The sequence below is a fragment of the Erpetoichthys calabaricus genome, chromosome 1 (assembly GCF_900747795.2).
Source record: "Erpetoichthys calabaricus chromosome 1, fErpCal1.3, whole genome shotgun sequence".
Classification (NCBI taxonomy): Eukaryota; Metazoa; Chordata; class Cladistia; order Polypteriformes; family Polypteridae; genus Erpetoichthys; species Erpetoichthys calabaricus.
The window spans coordinates 71,001,788-71,013,768 of record NC_041394.2 but is presented as its reverse complement, the minus strand read 5'-3'; positions in this window follow the sequence as shown (position 1 = coordinate 71,013,768).

Below are 11,981 nucleotides of genomic sequence, written 5' to 3'. Positions count from 1 at the left end.
TAATATAGAATATATTTAGAGACACTGTTCACAAGGGCAACTGTATTAAATAAATCCAGGTCTACTGCCTGCAACATTTGGTTAGGTAACTTTAGGATTAAGAAAAGCTTCGGAACAACACATGCAATAAAATGAAAACTTAACTGGGAAATGACATGAATGAGATCTGTGGCTTTGATGCACATCTCTACTCCAACTGTCAAAACAGTTGTTATTTCAGTAATACTCTTCATTATCATGTCCAGTATGCATTTTAGTTAATTGCCCTTGTACTGCCTGGCTACTGTAGGTTCCCTGAAAAATTTGTGAAGCATATTGTATACACTGAAACATTTCTCAATGGCATCTTCCACAGACATTGCGGGAATCACAGCTAAATGTAATTGCTGATTAAGGAAATAAGTTGTCGGGAGAAAGCATTACATTTCCTGATAGCAGTAGGATAACAAGAGGTGCCTCTTAGCACACTACAACAGAATGACCCTGTGGCTAAAAGTGTTCCAAGAGAGCACCTCCTGGAGGGGATGGAGGGGATTTTTCATGACAGCTTCCAATTTTGCCACCACTCTGTTTTCCTCAACAGCTTCAAGTGTGTCCCAGGTTAGCCTTGCAATGGAGCAGGCTTTCTTGATAAGTTTGTTCAGGCATTGTGTGTCTTTTGAACTACATTTGCTTCCCCAGGAGACCACAGTGTAGAACAATACACTGGCTACTATGGACTGATAAAACATTACCAGCAACATTACAGTGTCCTCTGGAAGTACAGTCTGCTCTGGCCCTTCTTGTACAGTGCCACTGTGTTGTCAGACCAGTCCAGTTGCCTGTTTAGGTGAACCCCCAGGTTCTTGTAGCTCTTGTGGACGAAAAAGGCACACTGACAACAGGCAGATAATATTTCTCAATTCTCTTTTTTATTCATTCGGAGTCACAGTAAGTAGAGATTCAAAAGAGCATAACTTATTGCCGCAAAGTTCAATTTTGAACACCGAGAAAAAATTAGGAGGGGTTTTTATAATTCAGCATTTCATGATTAATAAGACAGAAAGAACATCCTTATCAAAACAGTAAAGTTAAACAACATGTCTGTTGAGCTAAGCATTATCTGTGTTCTCAAAGCTAAGCACAGGAGAGACGCCTTTGCATAAACTACATGTACAGTTCTGCAGCCTTGTGACCTTGTCCCTGAAACATTCACTCTGAGAAAGGGAAAACAAGAAACAGCTTAGATTTTATTCATCTGGACACTATTTCTCCTGAACCCTGGAATAACATATTTTTGTTAGTTCATAAGCCAAGCTTCTCACACTGGCAAGTTACAAAATAGTTATTATAAAAATTCTAATTTACTAAACACACAAAATACATGGTGCTGAGGAGAACATTCTTCTTCTACATTCCCCCCTTTTTGAACCAACAAAAATATGGGTTACATAGGGGTAATGCGGGGAAGAGTAGGAGAAGGGGAAGGAGTGGAAGAAAAGGAGGAAGAAATTTGAAGCATGCAGTCTTTGTGTAACATATAAGCCTTGGCCACAGAGGCAGTGAAATACTGGGACACAATATATCTGATCAGGGGAACGATACAGCAGGCCACAAGCAACAGAATGATAAAAGCAACGGCCAGTGAAATAAAACTGACCTGAGCCATCAGCCCCAGGGGTTAGAAATGCCAGAATTGGTAGCTAATTAATTTGAAAGGGCAGTTAAACCTGTCAAAGCACGGGTGATTGATCCATCGGGAGCCGTATTATTAGGGATGCAAGTGCAGCACACATCACCAAGCATAGCATATACACCCCCCTTTTCGGCGAGAAGCATGAAGGGGGAACTATAATTACTAGAGAAGCAGGTATAATTGCCTTCATGAGACTGGAACATCGGGGGAGTCATATGAGAAGTGGGGGGAAAGAGGAGAGAAAGTGTAATGCAGTTAGAGTCTTTTGGTGTGGATGGAGAGGTAAAAAGGGCAAGGAGACAAGGAAGACCAACAGGGTCAGAAATATTAGAAAGAGGGAAAGGGACGGTAGTCAAATGTGGCCTGGCCGTAGCACAGGCGTAGCAATCAGATTGATTTACTTGCTTAGCCGAATATAATACCCACTGCAACCAACGGTTCTGATTGCCATAGCCAGTTTCAATTGAAAAAGTGGATGAAAGGGTGGAAATATTCATAATCTTAACAGGAGAAAAGTCTGAACCAGAAGTTGGGGAGACGGGTGTGTGTGCAGGAGAATGAGAGGTGTTAGTAACAGGATTGTCAATCTTAATTAGAAATCTCCCTAAAGGGTCTGTTCCAGATACATGTGCCCCTAATATATAGGTTACTGAGTCATGTAAAGAGGGGTTCTTCAAAGTGATGATCAAGGGGTTACAGTACATTCATGAGAGGCATGTCCTTTTATGACAGAAAACCGATTTTTCAAACTGTATTTTTGGGCCTCAAAGGGTTGATAACCCCAGTCCTCAGTTCCAGTGTTAGGAAAAACTCATTGCCAGTTGTCGCAGTTACTTCCCCAATAATACTTCGTAACAGTCATACACACGTATTTGTCAGACCAGGTCCACTGGGCTTGTCGACCAGTCCCACAGTTGATAATAGAGCAGAAATCAACCTGCACTGATGTGGTGATTCCTAATGGGAAAGTCAAGGTGACCAGGGCAGTAGACAAGGGAAAAGAAAAGCATAGAGGCACAGCAATCAAGGGTGCCATCTCTTGCAATGTGAGTCGTGAATCCAGGCGGGCAATCCTTCCATTTTCACTGCATGTGGTGTGGACAGAAGAACTTGGAACGGTCCTCTCCACCTTGGCTGATGCCAATGTTTCCTCCGAGTGTCACGGACGAGGATCCAAGTGCCTAAGGGAATCGGCGTGTCTTTAGATGGAAGACTAGTCCTTCAGGCCTGGTTAACCTGCTCGTGGACTTCTTTCAGAGAAGCTCGGAGACCTGTAAGACAAGAGAGAAGGTCATTGTCCACAGTATGCAGGTTAACATTTCCCATAACCATGCCCACAGGCATGGGTCATCCGGTCAGAATTTCAAACGGCGACAGTCCTAATTGCCGGTGCGTTCTTCCTCTCAACCCCATTAAGGCCAGAGGCAAAGCGTCCGGCCAGGATAAATTTGTCTGCTCACAGATTTTGGCTAATTTAGATTTTAGGGTGCCATTGCACCATTCCACAATGCCTCCACTCTGGGGGTGGTATTTGCAATAATGATGCACATTTATCTGGAGCCAGGTGGTTAATTCATTTATAATGGAATTTACAAAATGAGTGCCATTATCAGTTTGTAATTTCTGTGGTATGCCCCACCTAGGAATAATTTCTTTGATTAAAGCTTTGGCTACAGTTTTAGCATCAGCATGTTTAGAAGGAAAAGCTTCTACCCATCGGGAGAACACATCAACAATTACTAGACAATAACGGTAACCTTTAGACGGAGTTAGTTCAATGAAATCCATTTGGAGGTGTTCAAACGGACCCATTGGATTAGGTGTAACAGCGGGATGAACCTGGACTTATCTGGGTGCCCTTTCCTATATTAAACTTTTGACATAATGCACAGCGCCTGCAGAACTGCTCTGCATATGTAGAGAAGCCTGCAGCTTCCCAGTGTTTTTCAACATCTTGAATCATGGCGTCCTTTCCAGCATGGTCTAGGCCATGAGCGATTTTTGCCATACCTGGGAAAGAAGCCTTTGGGAGGAAAGGTTTGTTAGTTTGCCTATGGGTCCAGACTCCATCATAGAGGGACCCTTCTTTGGACCATTTTCTTTTTTCTCTGTCCGTGGCTGCACTCTGTAAAGAAACAAGTTGATTATCAGGGTCCTGGTTATTTCTCTGTTGGAATAAAGAAATTGGTGTGTTATTATATGCAGCCTGTTTAGCAAAGTGATCAGCTAATTTGTTTTCTTTGCTGACAGGATCTTGTTTTCCTATATGAGCTTGACATTTAACGATCGCTAACTTTGATGGTTTAGTTATGGCTTCTAAGAGGGATTCAATCAGTTTTTGATGTTGGATCGGTTTGCCAGCGCTGGTCTTAAATCCTCTTAATTTCCATAAGGCTCCATGATCATGGCAGACTCCAAAAGCATATCTGGAATCCGTATAAATTGCTATAATTTTCCCTTTGGACAATTTGGTTTGCTTCCAGCAGGTGGTCACCTTTGACCACTATATAGCTGGTTGAAGATGTTCCATTTTCCAGTCGTAGGTTTTATAATCTTCGTCATGACAGTTGTGGGGCTCCCCTTCTTCTTCAGTTGTGAGATGTGAGGTCTTAGCCTGTACTAAAATAGAATGAACGGCGTGAGGTACCTTTACTGTTAGGGGGCTCATGAGCACAATATCCGTACTAGCCAGTACAGCTTCAGTCATAGCAGCCACAGCCCTAAGGCGAGGTGGGAGAGCAGTAGCTACAGGATCCAATTTTTTCGAAAAATAGGCTATTGGCCTTTGTTTGTCTACATGTAGTTGCGTTAAAACTGTATTCATTCATAGAACTGCATTCATTAATCCCCCCTTTCCGTCCACGAACAGAGTGAATGGACGAGAATATAGTCAGGGAGAGTAGTGCATTTTTTTTTTTTTTTTTTTAAATCACATAGAGCCTTGTCAGCCTGCTATTCCACTGCATGCAGCCAGATGGCAGTGTTAGCTAGATTTTGTAAAGGCTGTGCTCCTCCTGAAAAACTTACAATCAAACAACTTCTCAGGCTGCAAGCTGGTACTACTTTTAAATTAGGAATTCATCCTACCGTGGTGCTATACATGCTAGCTTCCAGATCATGGAAAAGTCCGTGGCGGAACCGGGTCAGCGACAACAAGAAAACACTAATTTCCATGGCGACCCAAGTGCCAGCGACAAACAAAGACAATCCATTTCGGGAAACACACAGCACAACTCCATAACAAGAAGACATGCCCCTCAAAAGCTATGCAGCCACAGAGAAATATTCTGACTTAACCTGTTATTTTGTGACCGGTCTTGGAAGTTTTTGAATGATGGTTAAACAGCCGCTAGAGAGAGCTCCTGTATCGCAAGAAATGTCATGACCTAAATATTTAACAGTAGCTTGGACTAACTGCAGTTTTTCTTTTTTTTTTCTCGAAACTTTTTTTATGGCCATTTTCACCTAAAAAGAATAGCAATTTTCTGAGTGTCATGTGCACTTGTTGTTTTTTTTTTTCTTCTGTTTTCTCAGTAGTACTACACACCATTATATCATCTACATACTGTATCAATAAACTGTCTTTTTCCAGCCAAAAGCCTTCTAAATTTGAGCAAGAGCTTGGCCATAAACACAAGGGGCTTCAGTATATCCCTGAGGCATGACGGTCCAGGTCCATCGGCAGTTTTGAAAGGTTAAAGCAAACCAGAATTGAGAATCAGGGTGCACGGGAATGGAAAAGAAAGCGTTAGCAAGGTCAATAACAGAGAAGTACTGGGCGGACGGGGGTATCGTGGAAAGAATAGTGGAAGGATTAGGAACAATAGGTGTTCTAAGAAAAACCACAGAGTTAACTTGTCGTAGGTCTTGAACAAAACGCCATGATCCATCAGCCTTTTTTACAGGTAAAATGGGGGAGTTGACTGGAGAGTATGTAATTGGAATAATCACTCCTCGCCTCATGAGATCAGAATGTACGGCGGCGATGCCAGCCTCTGCCTCTGGGGACAGAGGATACTGGACTCGGTGCGGGCGGAAGGAAGATTTTGAGAAAATCACCAGTGGCTCACAGTGTGCTATCCTTCTATAATCATTTTTCCCTTGGGACCACAGAGCTAAGGAAACATGGGGAACCGAATCTCCTAAATAGAAAACGCTTTGTGAATATGTGAGGTGCACTGAAGCAACAGCTTTAGTAGACAACAAAAATACATGGAATGTGCAAAGTTTCAGGGCATGCGCTGGAGGAAAGAAAAGATTCGAACCAAGGTGTGTCCACTTCAGTAGGGAAATACTGGGCAGTACAAGGCAGGGTGTCCGGGACTTGTAAGTGAGGAAAAATAGGCATGAGGGGAAAGAATGAAGGGCTTTCAAGAGGAAGGTGTGTGGGGAGATGTTCAGGGTCCAGGCTGTAAAAGAGGGCTTGGGGTGTGAAGTTTGGCACAGGAGCTTAGGAATGGAGCAGCAAAAATCCTTATTCAGTTAAAGAAATTGAGACTGACAATTAAGTCATAAGATCCCATCCCAGCAGTTTCACGGGGCACAAATGATTTAACAGAAAGCAACGAGTCAATAATGATACTGTTAGTGCTGAGCTGTAATTGCAGAGGTTTTGAGACCAGCAAAATATGAGGCTGTCCTGAGGCAGTAAGCACTTTTACTGTATCTTTCGAGGTAGGAACCTCCTTCAGCGCGTGGCTCCTGTGTCCATTTCAAAGGCAGTTTCTTTGCCATTAAAGTCAATAAAAGATCAGTTTCAGCATGACGAGTAAGCAAAGGAAACTGGAAAAAGTGGCTGGGGTCCCTGATAATTCTTAGGACCAAGGAATGTAATTAGGCTCAGGGAGAGGGGGTGACGGAGGCATTTGTGTGGGCAGTTGTGACTGAAATGTCCAAGTTCACCGCAGCCGTAACAGGCATATGACGCTGGCGTCTGCTCCGAAGGGTTAGGCATCTGAGCGAAAGGATTATTAGGGTTTGATAAATGGAACCCGCGTCCTCTTCCGCGCCCTCGACCTCCAAAGAATTTTTCCACGTCCTCTCCCCCTAGCCAGGTCAGTTCTTCCAGTATAGTAATTTATTTGTGCAGCCAAAAGTTTGGTCTGTGTCTCTGACTCTTTTAATTTAGTCTGTCTGTCAGCATGCTCCGCTTGACTTTCTCGAACGTCGCGGTCTTCCAGCCTTTTGCAGGACGTGCAGACTTTGCTTTGAATGTCACTTCTCAGTCCCGAGATGAAAGGAGGCACTGCAGCACGAGTTCTATCGTTTGTATTGTCTAGCCCAGAGTGATTAGCCATCAGATCTTGCAATCGGTGAGCTGGCTGAAATTAGTGACCAGTTTATGCCCTTTTTTATTTTTATTTTTCTGCCAGGGCTCCTTTAAAAGGCTCTCACTGGGCAAGGAAAGGACCTTCATTCCAACGCCAAGGGACACCGTTATGATCACTGTGATTTACAGTTGCCCATGTGGTGCTCAGCTGTCGACGGAGCACCTGTGTCCACTATGCAGCATTTGTTTTATACATGTTATCCAGCTGCTGTAACGGCTCCAAAAATTGCAGTCCATCGACTGCTTTGGGGTCGGGCAGTTCAGACACCACATCTTTTAATTCTTGAAAGTCCCAATTTTGGTGAATCATTACAGTAGTAGGATTATTATTGCCTGGAGGTTGTGTGGGATCATGTCGGGGGTTGTGAGACTTCATAGAGGGGGCAAGAGAATGTCGAGCCAGAAGGCTTAGGGGAGCCGAAGGGGGAAGTAAAACCACTCATTAGTTTTAGAGCGGAGGGTCTGACTGCTCGTGCGCTGGGAGACAGATGACTCTTCTGGTTTCTGCCATTGCAACCCAGTAGCACCTTGTGAATGATCTGAATTATCTTCCTCAGGGTCAATATGTGAGGACGGGTCATAATGATATTGTTCATCGTAAAAACCTGCTCCAGACGGTTCGTCTGTTAACAGGGGTGCAGTTGGACGAGAGGGTGCAGGAGGTAGAAGCGGGGGAGTTTGGTAAGGAGGGGGTGGACAGATTACGGGGTATAGGTTGTCTTTCTTTTCGGTCTGCTTTCTTTTACTTTCAGGCTTGGGCGCTGTCTCTATCTTTATTTTCTGCAACTCTAGCAATAATTCTTCCTTGTCTTTTCGTGTTTTGACTTCAGCAGCCAGCAGGTTGTTACGCCTCTGCTTATTCCACTTCTTACATGCCTTTTTAAAAATCCAACCCAGTCTGCTTCTCTATTAACTGTTTAGGGGACCCGCCTTTCAATCCCGACGGTGTACTAGGTGCCTGGTGATTCTCTGAAAATAATCCTTCTAACATTAGGTTTTGAGGACCCTGGGGGACCTGTTTGACTGGGTTGCTATTTATTTCCCATAGTAGGCGGCAGGCCTTCAACAGAGAGCAACTTAATTATTTCTCGTCCCACTTGTCGTCCCCGGAAATCAACCAGTCGACAAGTGGAAAACACGATCTCCCCTCTTCCAAATTTCACACGTACTCTAATTGCCCCTTTCACCCCTATTCCTCTTTATTTTTAGGAGTGTGCCACTCGCTCCTTTCTACTCGAATTCCTAAGGGGTGACTTACTAACATTAACACTGTGCCGTCACTCTCTATGAATCCCTAAAACCCTTCTATGTCGATACAGTATGATTCTCTATTCTTTCCGCATGCTTTTTTCTTTCTTTATCTTTTCCTTTTCCGCATATACATCTATTTCTTCCAGCACACCAGTCAAACAACGGGAATCCCCCGAATCTACTCACCGTGACTCCTTCTGCCTGCCTGGAAAAATCCCGTCCAGTTGCTTTTCGTTTCGGTCAGGAGGAGGTCAGCGACTCCCTATGCAGGAAAACGCCCGAGGTAGGCCAGTCCTAACTTTTACCGGAGCTGGTCCTTGATCCGCGGAAATCGGTCCACTTGGACGAACCCGCTCAGGGAGTCGTCTGCCCGTCTCCTGCCCCACAGTCAGGCGCCAAAAAACTGTGGACGAAAAAGGCACACTGACAACAGGCAGATAATATTTCTCAATTCTCTTTTTTATTCATTCGGAGTCACAGTAAGTAGAGATTCAAAAGAGCATAACTTATTGCCGTAAAGCACAATTTTGAACACCGAGAAAAAAGTAGGAGGGGTTTTTATAATTCAGCATTTCATGATTAATAAGACAGAAAGAACATCCTTATCAAAAACAGTAAAGTTAAACAATATGTCTGTTGAGCTAAGCATTATCTGTGTTCTCAAACCTAAGCACAGGAGAGACGCCTTTGCATAAACTACATGTACTTTTCTGCAGCCTTGTGACCTTGTCCCTGAAACATTCACTCTGAGAAAGGGAAAACAAGAAACAGCTTAGATTTTATTCATGTGAACACTATTTCTCCTGAACCCTGGAATAACATATTTTTGTTAGTTCATAAGCCAAGCTTCTCACACTGGCAAGTTACAAAATAGTTATTATAAAAATTCTAATTTACTAAATACACAAAATACATGGTGCCTAGGAGAACATTCTTCTTCTACACTCTGCACCACTTCAACATCCTTTGAATGGTGACTGGCCTCAGAGGCTCCTGGGCACTCCAGAAGCCCACCACCAACTCTTTTGTTTTGCTGATGTTAAGTTGAAGATGCTTTTTTCTGTACCATAAGATGAAGTTCTCCATAACCCTCCTAGGTGAGGGACAATGATGAAGGAGTCATGCAAGAATTTCTGTAGGTGGCAAGCACTGATTACTGGAAGACTGTTGTGTGCAGGGTAAAGAGAAAGAGAAACAGGACAGCTTCATTTGGTACTCCAGTATTACACACAATCATTTCTGACACACAGTCTCTCAGCCTCACAAATGTCTTTTGGTCATTGGAGATTGTGGGGGCATCAGGATGCATAGCCTTGTGCTTTTTCCCCAGTAAGTGAGGAGGAAAGGTGTTAAAGTCACTGGAAAAATCATTATCCTGACTGTGGTGCCATCTTTATCCTAGTGGGCGTAGGCTCCATGGAGTATGTAGATCAGTGCATTCTCTAGACCTATATGTACCTGAAAGGCAAATGGCAAAGGTTCAAGATGTTCTAAAACCAGGGTCAGAGATGTTTAGGGACTAGCCTTTCTAATGTCTTTATGAAATATGGAATAAGAGCAACTGGTCCTAAATCCTTGGAATCACTGGAGTGCCCTTTTGTTGGCAATGGGATTACACAGGATGTTTCCCACAGTTGTAGAACTCAGTTAAAGAGAGAACAGTTGCTGAATGATCCCACAGAGCTGACTGGCACATGTTTTCTGCACTCTGGTGTAATTGAGGTTGACACTCTAAGATGACTCAAGCACTTCTTATGTCTCCAGTGCTCATTAGACCAGTACTTATGTTCTTTGTACAATCTTAACCTTACAGTGCATTTCTGGGTGTAATTTTGGATGAACAGCTCCTTCGTTTTGCTGACATTAAGGTTGAAGTTATTGCCTGGCACCACTGAGTCGGTAGGAAGCCCTCTTCTCTGTATGCCATCTCATCTTTGTTGGTGATCAAACTAATAATGGTGGTGTCATCAGCAAATTTAATGATGGAGTTGGAGCTTTGTCTGGCCACACAGTCATAGGTGACCAAGGAGCACCTGTAGAGTGCTTGTGTTGAGGGTCAGTGTGGAGGACATGATGCTGTCATTACTTAAATGGTGAGGTCTATTGGATAGGAAGTCCAAAATCCAACTGCAGAGGATGGCACTAAGTTTTAAACTGAGACATGACATCCTCTGTGGACCAGTTGTGAAGATATGTAAACTTGAGGCTATCATGATTATCTAGAAAATTCTGTTTAATGTGTCCCGGCATCAGTCTCTAAAACCACTTCATTACAATTAAAGTGGGTGCCGCCAGTCTGTAGTCATTCAGACAGTTCAGTTTTTACTTTTTTTTATTGATTTAATTAAAGGCAGGTAACATTCCATACAATCTAGTCAAGCTTAACAAAACTAAATTCAATCCCCCCAAGAGAAAGAGAGGAAGGCCAACAGCCAGAGTAAAACTTCAAACGTAGAAAACAGGGGAGTGAATTCTTTCCTTAATTTAAATGCTTATTCTAAAATGTTATTCAGTAGATCCTGTCAGGTTTTAAATAAAGTTTTGAAAAGATCCTCTAAGTGAGAATTTGTTTTTTTTCCAATTTCAGGTAGTATATAACATCAGATATCCACTGACTTAAAAGAGGTGGGTTAGGATTCTTCCAATTGAGCAGGATAAGTCTACGTGCTAGTAGTGAGGTAAAGACAATTACAGTTTGTTTGTCCTTCTCCACTTTAAGACCATTTGGGAGTAAACCAAACACAGCTTTAAGTGGATTAGGAATGATTGTGACACCAAGGCTGTCTGATAGGCATTTAAAGATTTTGGTCCTGAATGATGTTAATTTGGTACACGGCCAAAACATGTGGCCCAGCAAGGCTGGAGCTAGATTGCAATTTTTGCAGGTTGCATCTTGCCCTGGAAACATTTTGGACAATTGTAAATGAGTGTTCTCGATAAAAGATTTTAAGTTGAATAATTGTATGCTTTGCACATATGGAGCTGTGGAGTGAATTCTGTGCATAGCTGCTTTCCACTCCTTTTATGAAATTTTGAGGAAGACATTATTTTCTCACTGTACTCTGGGTTCTTTGAAAGGAAGGGACTTTAAAATGTTTTTATTTATTATAGAAATGCTGTATGTGTTCAAGATTAATCAATATTTCTTCTGAAATAGAAATAGGTGGGAGGTGAGGAAAACTGGGCAGATTCAGTTTAGCAAAGTTTCTAATTTGAAAGTAGTAGAAAAGGTGAGTTGATGGGAAGTTAAATTTGAAGTGTAATTGTTTGTGGATTCAAAAACATTATCTATATACAATTCTGTAAATGATTTAATCCTATATGTTTTCCAAACATTAAAAGCTGTGTAAGTTTGAAAAAGTGGACAAAGGTGAGGGTGAACAAAGGTGGTTATCATGTAGAGGTGCAACAGATAAAAACTTCTCTATCTTGAAATGCTTCCTACATTGGTTCCCTATTCTGAGTGAATGAAGGACAATTGAGTTGTTAGTATACTGACAATAACTTGTATTTATTGGGGTACAAAGCAAGGAATATAAAGTACTGCAGGATTTTATTTTTTTTGCGGACCAAGCTTCTGTGTTGTCATCAGTTTGTGTCATTGTCCAGGTTTTCATAGCTTGTATATTTGCCGCCCAGTAATAAAATTTAAATTTTGGTAGTGCCAAGCCTCATTCTGCTTTAGGTCATTGTAGGGTTGCCCTTTGGATATGTGGATGTTTCAAA